Genomic DNA, 15,178 nt, shown 5'->3' on the forward strand with positions numbered 1-15,178 from the left:
CTTTGGTCACCAACAAGATTACAACCACATATAGGAAAAAACAAAAAATAAACACATCGAACAGTGAAAAAATCAATAACAACAAAAACTGGATCCAAAGATTAACAAAGATCCAGTGTTCCTGTCGCTGCTTGATAGCAATTACAGCTCAACAATTTCTGATTTTACATTATACCAAAATTCACGAAAAAAGAAACCATGGCAACAGCACACATACATACATATATAGTAAATCAAAATCAGTGTTTATGAGGAAAGCAACTCAAAGTAAATAAACGGTTAGCCAACTTCTTCCAACAGCCAACTACAGAGGAATAACAATTTATGGACTAATTATAGGTAACGAAATTCTACTAAATAAAACATGGCCTATTTCCAACACTATAATATACAAAACAAAAAAGCAATCCTTGTATTTTACAAGATGATGAAATCTTTGATGCCCTATCGTATTGATCCATAAGCCATGGATATTAACATGAATTTCTTTTCAAAACCTTATTGCTCACAAATTCTATTCGTATTTAAACAAATTATAATGCTTAAAACTACGATATAAGAACAACTATAGCTGATTTCGAAAACCTTAAAATCTTTATGCAAATGTTTTGATGCCCACCCACATGCTGACATCAATTGCAATTTTCAATTGAGCCTCCAAAACTTGCTACTAAATATTTTATCATATGAATGCTTAAACAATCCACAAAAAAGAGTATGCTCGTGTGGGGTCAATTCCAACAAATAAGTGTTGAGAGGAACAAAAACTATGCTTGTAAACTGCTAATCATCTTTAAATATATCTGCAACTTATCAACTTGTGCTAAAGATTTTTAGCAAACTTGAAAGTAAAGCATAAACAAGTGAAAGAAACAAAGACCAAAACAAGTGATTTACCTTAAAGAAACTCAATGTGGGAAGAACACTACAGCACAAATGCACTATCAAAATCAATTGCACGAGCTTTCTCCCTTCATGAGGGTCTCTAGAATACCTTCCTACCATCCTATCATTTGGCATAGTAAACTCCATGACTAAACACTCTGATTATCCAAAGAACCCATGGAAACGAACTACCTACAATATCTAGAATCATAAAAGGATTACAATTAGAAAATCCTCTGGATTGAACTAACCAAAGCTGGTTCAACCTTCACGGATATCTTGTTTTCCACCTATATGTCCTCTAAATACCCTCAATGGGTGTTTTTGTAAGACGAAGGATATATGAATTGAGCAAGAGGCAGAGTAACGTGTTCCATGCAAAGAGACAGCAAGAAGAGACATTAAACATCTTAAATGACTCTTTCACTGTATTTTGTCCTATATAGAATGACTTCAACAACAATTGAACACATCACTCATGCCCTGTTCCATCAAAAACAAATTCAACTATGGTCAAACATGTAAGATAAATCCGACCATGGTTGAACCTGTAAGATGAATTCAGCCACAGCATAAACCACCACTAATTATAATCCTGCAACTCGCAGAGGTCATAACATTTGCATACAAACTCAAAATGACATATTTAATTGCGTTACTTTTTTAGAATCTGAATATATCAAAGTATTACTTTAAATAGCTGAGCAATTCACTTGGTTAGTTTTGACATTGTAACAAAATTGCATTTACAAACTTTCAGCAATCCAACAATATCTATATATTTTTCCAATAATTTTTAGATTGCAATTCCCCATTTAAAAGGCTTTTGGTCTCATAGTAGCCGATAAAACAATCTTACAAGAAAGATCCAGACTCAGCTTCTTCAAAGGGGTTAAAATTTCTCTCTTTTAAGTCTTCAAATTGCATCAAAATCAATGCAATAGAAAAGGCTTAACACTACCTTACATTATCTGCCCATCTAGGTCTTACACCTCAACTTCAATCAAACAAAAAAAATGCAACATGCATGCACATAAGAAAGATACAAACAAATCCCTTTCCACAAATATGCCATTTTCCTTGGTTCTTAGACTCAAACATTACACCAAAGTCATAAGACTCAAATATCACACCAAAAGCAAGTGCAAAATGCCAATATGTACGCTTTACACACATCAAAACAACAATTTCCATGTGGGATGCTACCCTCCAAGACTGCCCAACCAATGGTCATGCTACTTCTCATTCTGAAAATAACTATTTTCTGACTTTGTGAGCATAGTTGAGATGCCCACTCAATTGTGCTGTTGTCATATCCAAGTTAACTCTGGGAACCCTGCTGCAATTGTGGTTTGGTGCATGCAGCAAATCTGAAAAGAAATTTTATAAGAGCTTTCCATGAGCATCACCCAACCATCACTTTATATAACTATGGCATCAATATCTAAAACTCTTTTAACAGTGATGCCAAACATGTACTATCATAATCATGATGCCAAAACAGAGTAATGATGCCCAATTGCAATGCCAAAATACATCACACAAAAAGTTGTAAACTTAGCAAGACTTAAACACACAAAGAAATGGCAAACAGCTTGCTACCATCTCTTAATACCAGTGTTCCACGAATGTTGGGGAAAGGGAGACGGGGGGACGCGGGGACGGGCTTTGGGGACGGGGGGACTTGGGCCTGGGAGGGGGAAACGCGTTTCCGTGGAACACTGCTTAATACCTTGCCACCCAGGCCTCTGTCCTAAGCAAATGCAACTTCTACAGACTGCTTCTTAATCTTTAGTGAGCTTGACTACAGTCAAACGAGTTCCACTATGATCAAAACTGTTAAGAGTTTGAATGCAGTTGATTCTATCGCTAGTGACCGTTTCTCATTGTTCCGTGTTTTGCGGTTCCTGTACATTTCCCTCTCTCTACAGGTCACTTTGGGCATAAAGTGGTCAACTGCCTCAATCCAAAAGGAACCAATAATGGATTCTTACTATTTTTACATCCTTAGGTTGGAAAAACAGACATCTCGAATAACTGCTTCTCCTTCATGTTTTCCTATTTTGAGAACTTGGCATTACCATTGTCCACCTCTCTCTCTAGGTGTATGAACAACTTCTTTCTTCCCATATGTGCAAACCCACTAGATCTTTTGCCTTAAGTGATGTTGTAGATGGAATCTCAAATAATCAGCATGCCAATATCCACTTATAGTGCAATGAATGCAAGAGTGCTTGCCCATCTTGGACAACAACAGTCATGCTTCTTATTTTCTTCAACTTTAACTCCTTGAGAGGTGTCTATTGCTAGCCTTCTGCGTTAAGTGCCCGAGCTGTTTAGGCATGGATCTCTTCTACAACACATATGGTTACCCTTTCCACAGATCACATATGGATAAGACTTACCAACATTAATGTGCCTTATGCCCTTTCTTCTCACAGTTGAAGGCATATCCTTCACCTTGCATAGATCAAGTACTACATCCTCTCTTGTGTCTTAGGACACTGTTCCCTGATCCACTTAGGCTCATTTTCATCACATTTTGAGAGTGGCATTGAATCTTCTTGCACCTTCATACATGATTTTCAATTTACTATTAGACGTCATGTGATGGTAGCAGCCAATTTTGTCAGCACATCTTGTTTGGCTAGTTGCTTTGCTTGGGCTGTCTTGAAACATCCTCCAACCTCTTTACCACGAAAAATGTCCAAAACTTGCTCATTTAGGCCTTCCCTCAACCTCAATGGGATATGTTATACCTTAGCCATTCTTTCCAAGACCCTTGCCATCATAACTCATCTTTAGCTTCAACATAAACCCAATTCCTTTCACATATTTCTCAAAGCTACCAAGTGACTCATCTAGCTGGAAGTAAGAATATAGAATGTGCTTACCTCAGTCATGAACTGTGCATCCCTGGGAGCAGGTTGTCTTCTCCTCAATCCTTAACCATCTTCTTGGATCATTTTCAATTGTTCTCCTTAGCTTGCAACTCTTCCTGAATAACCTCAACAACTCCCACAAGGAAGTCTCCATAGCTTTCCAATCCATAGTGCAACCATTCCTCCACTTCTACAAAGTAATGCAATTTCTTCTCTAATTCTTTGTTTTCTTTCAGAATTCATTAGTGTGTTTATAAGAGGTTTTTCCACTGTTGGTATATGCAACCATAAAACCTCCACTTTCTTATTAGCCAAATATGAGCATAAATAAACAAACCAATGTTTTATCAAACCCTTAAAAACGAAAGGAAAACCTGCTCTAATGCCAATCTGATACATAAATTTCATGAATATTACCTTTCATTTGAGCTTTTCCCACTATTGGCCTATGCAACCGAAAAAACTTCACTTTCTTATTAACAAGCATTAAAGTAAATAAACAAACCTATGTTTTAGCAAACCCTAAAAAGAACAAAGAAAACCTGCTCTAATACCAATCTGATCCATAAGTTTCATGGATACTCCATTGAAAATCTCATTTACTCGATTTCTTTGTAAAACCATATTGCTCACAAGTTATAATCTTATTTGAACAACTTTAAAGGCTACAAAATAAGATAAGTACAAACAGTTGTAACTGATTTTAAACACCTTAAAAAGTTTATGCAAATGTTACCATGTCCACCTAATGTTCACAAATTACAAATAATTTCAAGATTAGAATTGTGTTGAATAGGTTACAAAATCCAAAACTAGTGCAACAGAATGACAAATCAAAGTGCACACACAGAAAAAAACAAGACTTACACTATAAAAGAAATTCCGAGAAAATCCCAACAAATACAACACCAGTATGATATAGTATTTAAGGAACAAGATTACAAGATACAACTCCCAAAACAACTTTCCCAAATATATTGAGTAACAACTCGACACATTCATACCACTAATACAATAACCTAAATAACAAACCTACCAAAATATTATATTATGCAATTTATGATGCAATATTTCCAATACCCCCCCATTTTGCATCATTCTCCAAATGGGAATAGTTGACCAACAATACTTGATGACCACGTTCAGTAGTTCATCATAAGGTACAAGTAGGGACATACTCATCTACTTGTGACATGCAACAATGGAACTAGCCTCACCATGGTCACTATACTTTCATCCAAGGATAGGGACAAAAACATCTACCCATGGAACCAAGGATAGGCACTGACACATCTATCCAAGACCAAGGTTATGAACGGAGACACACACATCTGCTCACAACAATTATGATTGGGGACACACACATCCAATCATAATCACCAACTCTTGTGATTGGAGACAAAAACATCCAATCATTTACATCATCTCGTGAATGGGGACAAACACATCCATTCACAAACAACCACCAACAGTGATAGGGGACAAACACATCCAATCACAAATACAAACTTTTAATTTGATTTAAAAAAATATATTCTTCACTATTTTTGTGTTAAGGGTCTTCAATAGCCACTTGGAAAAAGGCATTCGTCATCATCATCTGCAGCCATCGCCCTATCTTTATTTAGCTTGCCAACAAGGAGATCCTTGGCACACTGACTGCAATTCATAATAATGTGTCCCTCCTCCTTGAAATAGTAGCAGAAAATTCTATCCTTGAAGAAACGATTTCCCTTTGATGGAGAAAAACTAGATTTGGAGGAATGGTTAGGTCTAGTTTTTCCATACATTGCAGTTTCCTCTATAGTGTGAGTCAATTTTCTTAGCTTCTTCATCAATCAAAGTAGATATTATTTCTTCTAGGGTAGCATCTACTTGTTTAATGTGAAAACAATGTTGTCATAACTAGGAGGCATGCTATTTTTTATCCCAGCTAGTTGATTCAATAGGGAGCAAAACTTATTGATAAAATGAACAATGCTATCACCTTCCATCATTTTTAGCCTGAATAATTTCTGCTTTATACTCATCTTTGCACTCATTGCTTTTGATCCAAACAAAGCATTCAAACCATCCCACACGTCCTTTGAGGTCTTTGTTGGAGGTATGCATTTGATAGTCCAAGACCAATCAAAGCTATTGCTCTTCAATATTTCGCAATCCATTTTGTGCTTCCACCAACATCAATTGGCCTTGTTGCTCCACTTACTATATCCCACAGATCCTTTTCAATAAGGATCAACTGAAATTTGATTTGCCATGTATGAAATTCCGAACCCTCAAATTTTTCTATCAATATAATATTTTTCTCCAATTAAAGACAGACTATTTGACCCCCCAATCTTAAACAATATCAAAGGTGTCAGTTTCCACCAATAATACACCTTGAGATGATCAAAACTTTTACAAGTTTACATACACATTAACTCTCTAACACAATAATCTAGATCTTAGAAACAATATGGCAGACTAAACTTTGATCATGAATATATAGATACCTTGGCGAAATCTGAATTATGGTTGTGATGATGTTGCACAATCTGAAGAAGAACGTTGCATTTTTGGAAGATATCATGTACACAAGGAATTGAACTAATCTCTGATTTGAATACTGTGCACTATGTGAAGGTTGACTCCCTCTCTTTCACTACGTTGTAATATCCTCATTTTTTTATTGAAAACTTATTTCTTTTCAGTGGCACATCCGAACTGAGCGATTTCTTGGTCAAAATTCCACTATGCCAAACTTGGTTGCTTTCATTCTCAACAAATGGTCGCAAATTTCAAAGATTGGCTATAATTTTTTTAGCAACTTTTGACTTATTCCATTACCCTTGAGTAATGGCTCCTTCCAAGCATGCCTTTACATTCTTAAATGCATGAGCTCTAACAAGATTGCTCACAAATCCCAAAGAATGACATAGAACAATAGAGAAAATTTGGAATGATATCTAATTTCAAATATCGATCCTTCCTTGCCAAGTCAGTTTGCTATGGAATAGTTGAAACTCACAAACCAATGCATCTTTGCATCACAATCAATCCCATGTGGATTGAAACACAAGCCATGAACCAATCTATGATAGATTGCAAGCAGGTGGTGAACAAGGGCCTTTCTAGCATTCAACAAATATTTGTCTATGTAGAGTCAAGCATGGCAATGGCTTTGGCATTGGTGCTCCAAAAGAACCAAGCACAAAAATACAATTCCTCTGCTTAGTGTGTTAAACTTAGGAAACTTGGAGACTTGCACTATGCCTGCTCTGATGCCATATTAGAAATATGTGCAAAGACAAACAAAAGCTACAATAATTAAAAAAACAAAATAATATGTGCCTCATATTTTTCAATCAAATGCATCACACTTATATAGGAGTTTAATCTCCTACATTATAGGGACCTCCCAAAACAACTTTCCCAAATATATTGAGTTGTTTTAACAAATCAACACACTTTGTACCACTAATACAATAACCTATATAACAAACTATAACAATCCTACCAAAATGTTATTTTATCATTATGCATCCTATGATGCAATATTTCCAACAATTATGTTGTCCACTTCAATGTCTTATACAACATTATACTATGAGAAATTAACCTAAACCTAAAAACTAAGTGTGACACCACATTCTATGAGAACCACAACTTACAACATTTAGTGTTGTCATACAAGGTGTATGACACACCTTCCTAACAACAACATTATGATGTCATTTTGCAAAGCGTACAAGAAAATTTCTAACATTTTTGTTGGTGTAAATAATTATTCATCTTGCATGTTATTACACTATACTTAAGTTTACTTAGGAAATGCATTTCATAGTAGTTTGGGTATGAGACACTTGGGTGTTTGTGCCACATTGGGATAGTGTGTGTAGGAGAAATTCCACCTTTTATGGTGTTGATCTTGTTACTACTTTATCATATCCACTTATTGTGGAGTGATAATTCCACCTTCGGTGGGTGATCCACCTCATGTGGAATATTATATTGTTTCTCCTACCCACCCACACCTATTTCCTACCTACCCTTGTTTCTTATTGAGCCACATGTCATGTTTGTGTGCTCACATATTTATATAGCCTTGCCTATATAAACAGGCTCATATTCATTGTATGTAACGATTGATGATCCAGTTGATCAGTATTTTCATCTTGATAGAATACAGTTTATTCCTATCATCTATTTTGTTCTCTCTTATTTGTGCTTTCCATTGCCTCTAGATCTTGGCAAAATCTCACATGGTATTAGAGCCATTAGAGTGTCATTGGTTTGCCAATTGAGAGAAATTTGATGCTATTTGGGGTTTTGCATTTTGGAGCTTTCTATTGCAGGTTATTATTGAAGCTTGATGAGTCAAATCTGAGGTTACCATTGGATTGAGGAGGTCCAAGAAAGTCAATTTTACCTTTTGTTTCATCCAAATCGAACTTCGGAGGCCAAATCTAGAGGCATTTGAAGTTTGAAGCTATGACGGAAATTTTGCAGAAATTATAATTTTGCAAACAATTTTCAAATAGTGATATCTCACTCATCCAAACTCCTTTTTCGAGCAATTTTTTTTGTTTTGGGTTAGAATTCTGTGATTTGTACAGTGGTGCGGGAGTTTTCTGATTTTCGGATATAGGTTTTTCGAAAATCATAAAATCCCGATTTTTACAACTTTGGAGGCTTCATTTGGGTTCATATGGACTCCTCTTCAGGTGCCATTTTTTTTAAGTGCATAATTTTTTGTCTACTTTCATAATCTGTCATTTATTTGCAGTGATTTTGAGTATAAATTGTACTTTCTGTATTTGGTCATTTTTGGCCTATTTGGTACTTGTATTTTGCTTGGATCTCAATTTAGATCATTAGCAGTATTTGTTGAAGTCTCTTATATCTCATTTTGAGAAGTTGTAAATTGAAATTAGAAGTCCACTTTACCTTGTTTTGCAAGTGGCCCATTGTACATGCACTAAGTATAAAGTGCCAACATGATCTTTTTATGGGGGGTCAGTTGTTCATTTATATCTCTTGGTGAAATTCCAATTGGAGGCATCTTCATCTGCAGTATTCTACAGGGCTTCTTTGTTGGTGGCATCATTTTCATGTTTCCACATTTGAATATTTTATCATGATGTATGCTCTTGCTTGAGCAATGTTGTATTCGCACTATCATAAAGTGCCACACCTCTTTGTATCTTATCATTGTTGACTATTTGATGTAATCCTCTTGTACACGTAGATTAGGAATATCTTGTGAGACTTGGTGCATGGCTCAAGTTGAGACTTGGATTGTACACATTTGTGCATGCATCCTATGAGACTTAGATTGTACTAGTATTTCTGCCATTTACGAGTATCCAGATGATGCTCGAAGCAAGTTGTCTCCATGCCTGATCTTCATTTTTATTACAGCGAGTGATTCATCGTCATCGACTTGGTACCTGGTTTTGTCACACTTTGACATTTTTGGTGCAGCATAGGCTCTCTTTCTTCCTTATGGGCAGGTATTTTGGTCATCATCATTGGACCATCTTTGCAGGAGATTCGACATTGAGGGAGGGCTTCATGGTCTCTTCTTCTCTCTTATAGGGGGGGACATATTTTTGTTCTCCTCATTCATCATTGAGAGCATTGTGTGCTTTCTTCATCTCTCTTTTCGGGGAGGGTTTTTTCCCATTGGGTTTTTTGTCTCTTTCCCCTCTTTGTGAGAGATTTCATTGCATTTGCATTTGTACATGGGTACCTAACATGGCCCAGCAGTCGGGACCCATCTTGCATTGCTTAGTTGCATTGTAGACTTAAGTGCATTCCCCTAAGTTGCACTTAAGGGGGGGTGTTGGTGTAAATAATTATTCATCTTGGATATTATTACACTATACTTAAGTTTACTTAGGAAATGCATTTCATAGTAGTTTGGGTATGAGACACTTGGGTGTTTGTGCCACATTGGGATAGTGTGTGTAGGAGAAATTCCACCTTTTATGGTGTTGATCTTGTTACTACTTTATCATATCCACTTATTGTGGAGTGATAATTCCACCTTCGGTGGGTGATCCACCTCATGTGGAATATTATATTGTTTCTCCTACCTACCCACACCTATTTCCTACCTACCCTTGTTTCTTATTGAGCCACATGTCATGTTTGTGTGCTCACATATTTATATAGCCTTGCCTATATAAGCAGGCTCATATTCATTGTATGTAACGATTGATGATCCAGTTGATCAGTATTTTCATCTTGATAGAATACAGTTTATTTCTATCATCTATTTTGTTCTCTCTTATTTGTGCTTTTCATTGCCTCTAGATCTTGGCAAAATCTCACAATTTTCCCAATTCTTTTATATATTGCATAAAGGGCCAACCATAAACAAAAAACAAACTAGTTATTAACGACATAAATGCCATATCTCTCCTGCACCAAGAAACCTTCTCGATTGTCATTGGCATTGTTTCCAAGGCACCAACCTTTTTCATATTCAACTGCCTACACATCCTCTACTTCCAACTAAGACATGTGTGAAACCAATAGATTTTCTTCCAAAGAGTTTTCCACCTCCCTATGCGAAAAATTGGGAAGATTATTTCAAGGCCAACATCCCCTCTCCCAAACAACATGCAACCAACCTCTAATAGAAAATGTTCTGCAACTAATGATAATCTTAAGAGAAGAATTGTGTTGGTTATGGAACCCAAACTAGTGTTGAATAGGTTACAAAACCCAAAACTAATACAATAGAACAACAAATCAAAGCATACTCAAAGAAATGCCAAATTTACCCTAAGATACCCTTTTAGGAATAAACCACAACAACGAGAACAAGATTAAAATACACAAGATTTAACCTTTGCTAGGAGATAACTTCACCCTCTATTAAATCTAATTGCATGCACCTTCAAAGAACTTGTCCTCAACGCAATAATGCACTCTTAGAGAATCTTTTCTCAATGCACTCTTTGCTCTCCTTGCAAACAATCCAACAACAATTGGAAACCTATTACAACTCAATGTAACTATACATCCCATGGCCATGTCTTCTTTAGATACTATTACAACATTAAGCAACTTGCAACCTTCTTATGTGTTTTTATAATACCATGAACTTGTAATTATAGGCACAAAGTTCATAAGAAACCACCAAATGGATTTACAATACAAGTACAAAACCATGGGTCATGACCATTCATATTCTACACATCTTCTCATGTGTTATACATGACCCCTTATACCCCGCACATGTCCCTTCATGTTCCACAAGTGAATTCAAACACCCATGCGTGATCCTTGACATCCCCCAAGAGTCTCTCCACATTCCAAGCAATCACATGTGGTTCTTTTGCCATGTGACCTTTCACCTTCAAACACTTTGTCTCTTTGCCTATCTATATATGACCCCCAATTTTGTTCATAATTCCAATGTTTCATAAAATATTACACACAAGAAATCAACCTAACAAAAGTGTGGCATCCCATTTTATGAGGACCACAACTTAAAAACAACATTTAATGTTATTACACTAGGTGTACAACACACCTTTCTAGCAACAACATTGCAATGTCATTATGCAAGGTATACAATACACTTTTCCACCACCACAAAATCTACATCAATAGTAGTTTTAGTCAACTCACTCCAAAGCATGCTACTACACATGAATGTTTGAACAATCCATAAAGCCATAATGCAAACAAGAGTGCGCTTATGTGGCCTTAAATTCAACAAATAGGTATTGAGAGGATAACCTATGCTTGTAAGCAGCTGATAATCCCTAAAAGCATTTGCATCTTATCTACTTTTACTAAAGATGGTTAGCAAAGAAACAACATCACATGGAAAGGAGATAAACACAAGTGATTTACCCTAGAAAACCCCATTGTGGGTAGAAAATTCTACCAAGAATCCACTATCAAATTCAGTTGTACAAGCTTGCTGACTTTGCGAGGGCCTATAGAAAATCTTCCTAGCATCATAACACTTGCACCTAGTGAACTCCACTAAAACATAGTCTATATATCCCAAAATCAATGGGAATGAACTACAACTATAATATCTAAGATCAGAAAAAGATTACAATCAGAAAATCCTTATTTGAGCTATACTCTAAAGATATCTTGATCCACAAATCTCGTCTCCAATTGTGTGTCCTCTGCATACCACAAATGAGTGTTCTTATAAGAAAGGATGCCTAGATGAATCAACCATGAGGCCAAATAACATCTCAATTGTGAAAAGGAAACAAGAAGAATTGCTTTTAACTTCTCAGATGACTCGTCAAATATGTTAGATTGTCTTGAATGGAGCAAGTTATATTATGGTCAGCAAAATATCTTGTGACAGTTCCATCCAAGTAGTTGGATAGTAATTAAACCTATAAGACAAATTTGGCCACAACCAAACCTATCTCCCATAACTAGCCTTGCAGCTTGCAAAGGTCTATGAAGTATCATTTTTAATGAAATTGCATTATTGTTTTAGTGGAATACAAATATATATAAAATATCACGCTTTAGATAACTCCCTTGTGCTATTTTTGACCCTACATCAAATAAACATTTCCAAGCTTTCGGCAATCCAACTATATATGAATGCTTTTCTAATAATTTTTGGATCGCCTATACATTCTAAGTGCACATTATATTGCTAAACAATAACAAACCCATTATAATTTGTTAAAAACAAGAGGCCATGAGCCAACCTCCAACATATGATACATCTCTTTGAAGTACAAGCTATCCCATTGTGGAGGTAAATAGCTTGAAAATTCCATACGTCAAATAGATGAAAACTACATGCCAAAGAAAGTCCACAAGACATAAACAATAACTGCCTTCCATATGACTAGAAAGAGGCAGGATGCTAACATCAACCCAAGATTTGCAACCCAAGGCCCACTTCTAGACAGGTAATGCTTTTGTTAGATTATTAAAGTTTATCATAGATTTTGCATATAGCAAGGGGATACAAAAAGATGCATTCTTTGATCTGAAATTGGAATGTTTAAGTTAGTCATGTGAGCTAACCTGGTCACTTAATGATCTCACTGATACTAAACGTTTCTGCACAACACAACTTGAAAGCTCAATCTTGAGAAGTGAAATATAAAGGAACAAAGAAATAAGCAACTAACTGCACAAAATAACAAGACCTAACAAAGGAAAACAAAATAAGTGATGGATTTGACCATGGTCAAGCATGCCTCACTATTTCAACTGAGATCAAACCTACCCTTGCCAAAGATGAGGTAGACAATGTCACAAAAACAAAAACAAAAAAAGAGGGCCTACGTAATCTCCCCAATTTTTTAGTGATAATTAAATTGATTTTTATCGAGTTGTCAACTAAATAAATAAATATTCAAATGATGACTTAATATTAATTAATTTAATTGAATAATAAATAATAAAATATTATTATAATCACTTTATTAAATATATTTCTCCAGCAAGTCGGCCTATCTTCTGTTCTCTTCCTAGAGATCTTTATAAGGGGGTTCTTGATAATGTTTTGGTTATGCCTGAATTTGATAAACAATTTAATATTTCTGGAGACAAAAACCTTCGGGAGTAAGGACTGTTCTACATTGCTGAACATGGATTTTCTTGGAAGTACTTCTAGGGCAGCAGCTGTTTGGGTGTTTTGGAGAGATATGGATCATCTCTTTATTATTGGGGGTTGGCATAATGATGAGGCATTATCATCATTGATCATTAGAGGCACTTCTTACATCATCATCTGATTTTCAGATTTATGGGTGCTGTTTGAGTTTGCAACAGCAGCCTAGGGGGGGCTGATTTGTTTTTCATGTGCCTATGATGGGCATTTTGTACATCCATGGAAGATCATGTGGAATTGGAGAGTTGTTTGTTTGTTGACAGAGTGATGATTTGGGGTCCATTAATCAGATTGATGGTAGGAAGGTTTCATAATAAGTTAATAACAGAGTTGCAGGGTTCAGTATTGCGGGTTGCATCAGAGTGGAGCAGCAAAATGATAAAAAAAAATTCTTATGGCTAGTTTGGGATCCTGGTGGTACAGCAGAGAATTGCTTGAGGATAAGCAATGTTTGGGTCGGGAGGTCTGTAATGTCCCCAATTTTTAAGTGATAAATAAATTTATTTTTATTAAGTTTTCAACAATATAAATAAAATATTCAAATGATGACTTAATAATAATTAATTTAATTAATAATAAAATATTATTATAATATCACTTTATTAAATATATTTCTCCAGCAAGTTGGCCTATCTTCTGGATTCTTCCTGGAGATCTTTATAACGGGGCTCCTGATGATGTATTGGGTATGCTTGAATTTGATAAGCAATTTAATATTTCTGGAGACAAAAACCTTCAGGTACAGCAGAGCTGGATAAAACCTGTTCCTTCTAAGGGGGTGGATTCGCAACGGAGTCTACATCAGGACCAAATTTGTAAAGTCTCCTTTGGAGACAAATTTGCAGATCTGAGTGTCAATGCTATGAATATTTCATCAAGCCAATTTCATTGTGTGCAGCGACCATATGGGCTTCCCTTCTACCACAGCATTCACAGATTGCCTGAAGGGTCATTTATGGTAGTTTTGGTCTTGCACGATTCCTCTGAACCTCAGCGCTAACATTTTTGCAGTGTTCCATGGAAACGTGTTTCCCCCTCCCAGGCCCAAGTCCCCTCGTCTCCGAAACCTGTCCCCGAAACTTTTTCCCTTTGTCCCCCTGTCCCCGAAACTTTTGCCCTTTGTCCCCCCGTCCCCGAAGCCCGTCCCCACGTCCCTCTGTTTCCCTGTCCCCAACGGCCGTAGAACAATGCATTTTTGAAGTTGGAGTGTGATCTCATTCAGCAGTGGCTCTTCACACCATCGTGGAAATTGAGTAAAGTCAGGACTGAAGAAACTGGCAGGTGTAAGATTCTGGGATATTGCCTGAGACTATTCTTCCTGGCCATAAAGGAGCAAATTAAGGCTAAGATCACATAAGGCTTTGGTGCCGATATAGGAAGAACAATTGTTACTTCAGCCTTTGTCTACGACAGGGCCAAGCAAACTTGGGTAATCAGACAGGAGCATACAGAGAGCTGAAACGATCAGGAGAACCTGTCATAAGGAGGATAATACAAAGCAACAACCTGTGTGTTATACATATCATATCTTTATATATGGGTTGTTGTTCCTGAATAATATCTGATTGTAAATCTGATTCTGAGACATGAACTGAAAAGTTAATTAGCTTCTGGTGAAATATCTATCAGTGGTATTCTGAAATGAATATTGGGTTATAAATTTGAAGTAATTATTGTTTGGAGTGTTATTTGCATCATTTCTTTAAGTCGGCACATTTCAGCCTACAAGGATCTGGGAGCTTCCAAAGTGTCAAAATAATTATTTTCATTTAGAAGGATGCTTGAGCTTCTTTCAACTCAT

General features: G+C 36.2%; 1 protein-coding gene across 2 annotated transcripts in view; it reads right to left on the reverse strand.

Annotated features, from left to right (window-relative positions):
• LOC131066162 (T-complex protein 1 subunit beta) overlaps window positions 1-15,178 on the reverse strand; it is a 52,673-nt gene that overhangs the window by 20,763 nt on the left and 16,732 nt on the right. The window lies entirely within an intron of this gene.

Source organism: Cryptomeria japonica, chromosome 5 (assembly GCF_030272615.1).
Source record: "Cryptomeria japonica chromosome 5, Sugi_1.0, whole genome shotgun sequence".
NCBI classification, from domain to species: Eukaryota; Viridiplantae; Streptophyta; class Pinopsida; order Cupressales; family Cupressaceae; genus Cryptomeria; species Cryptomeria japonica.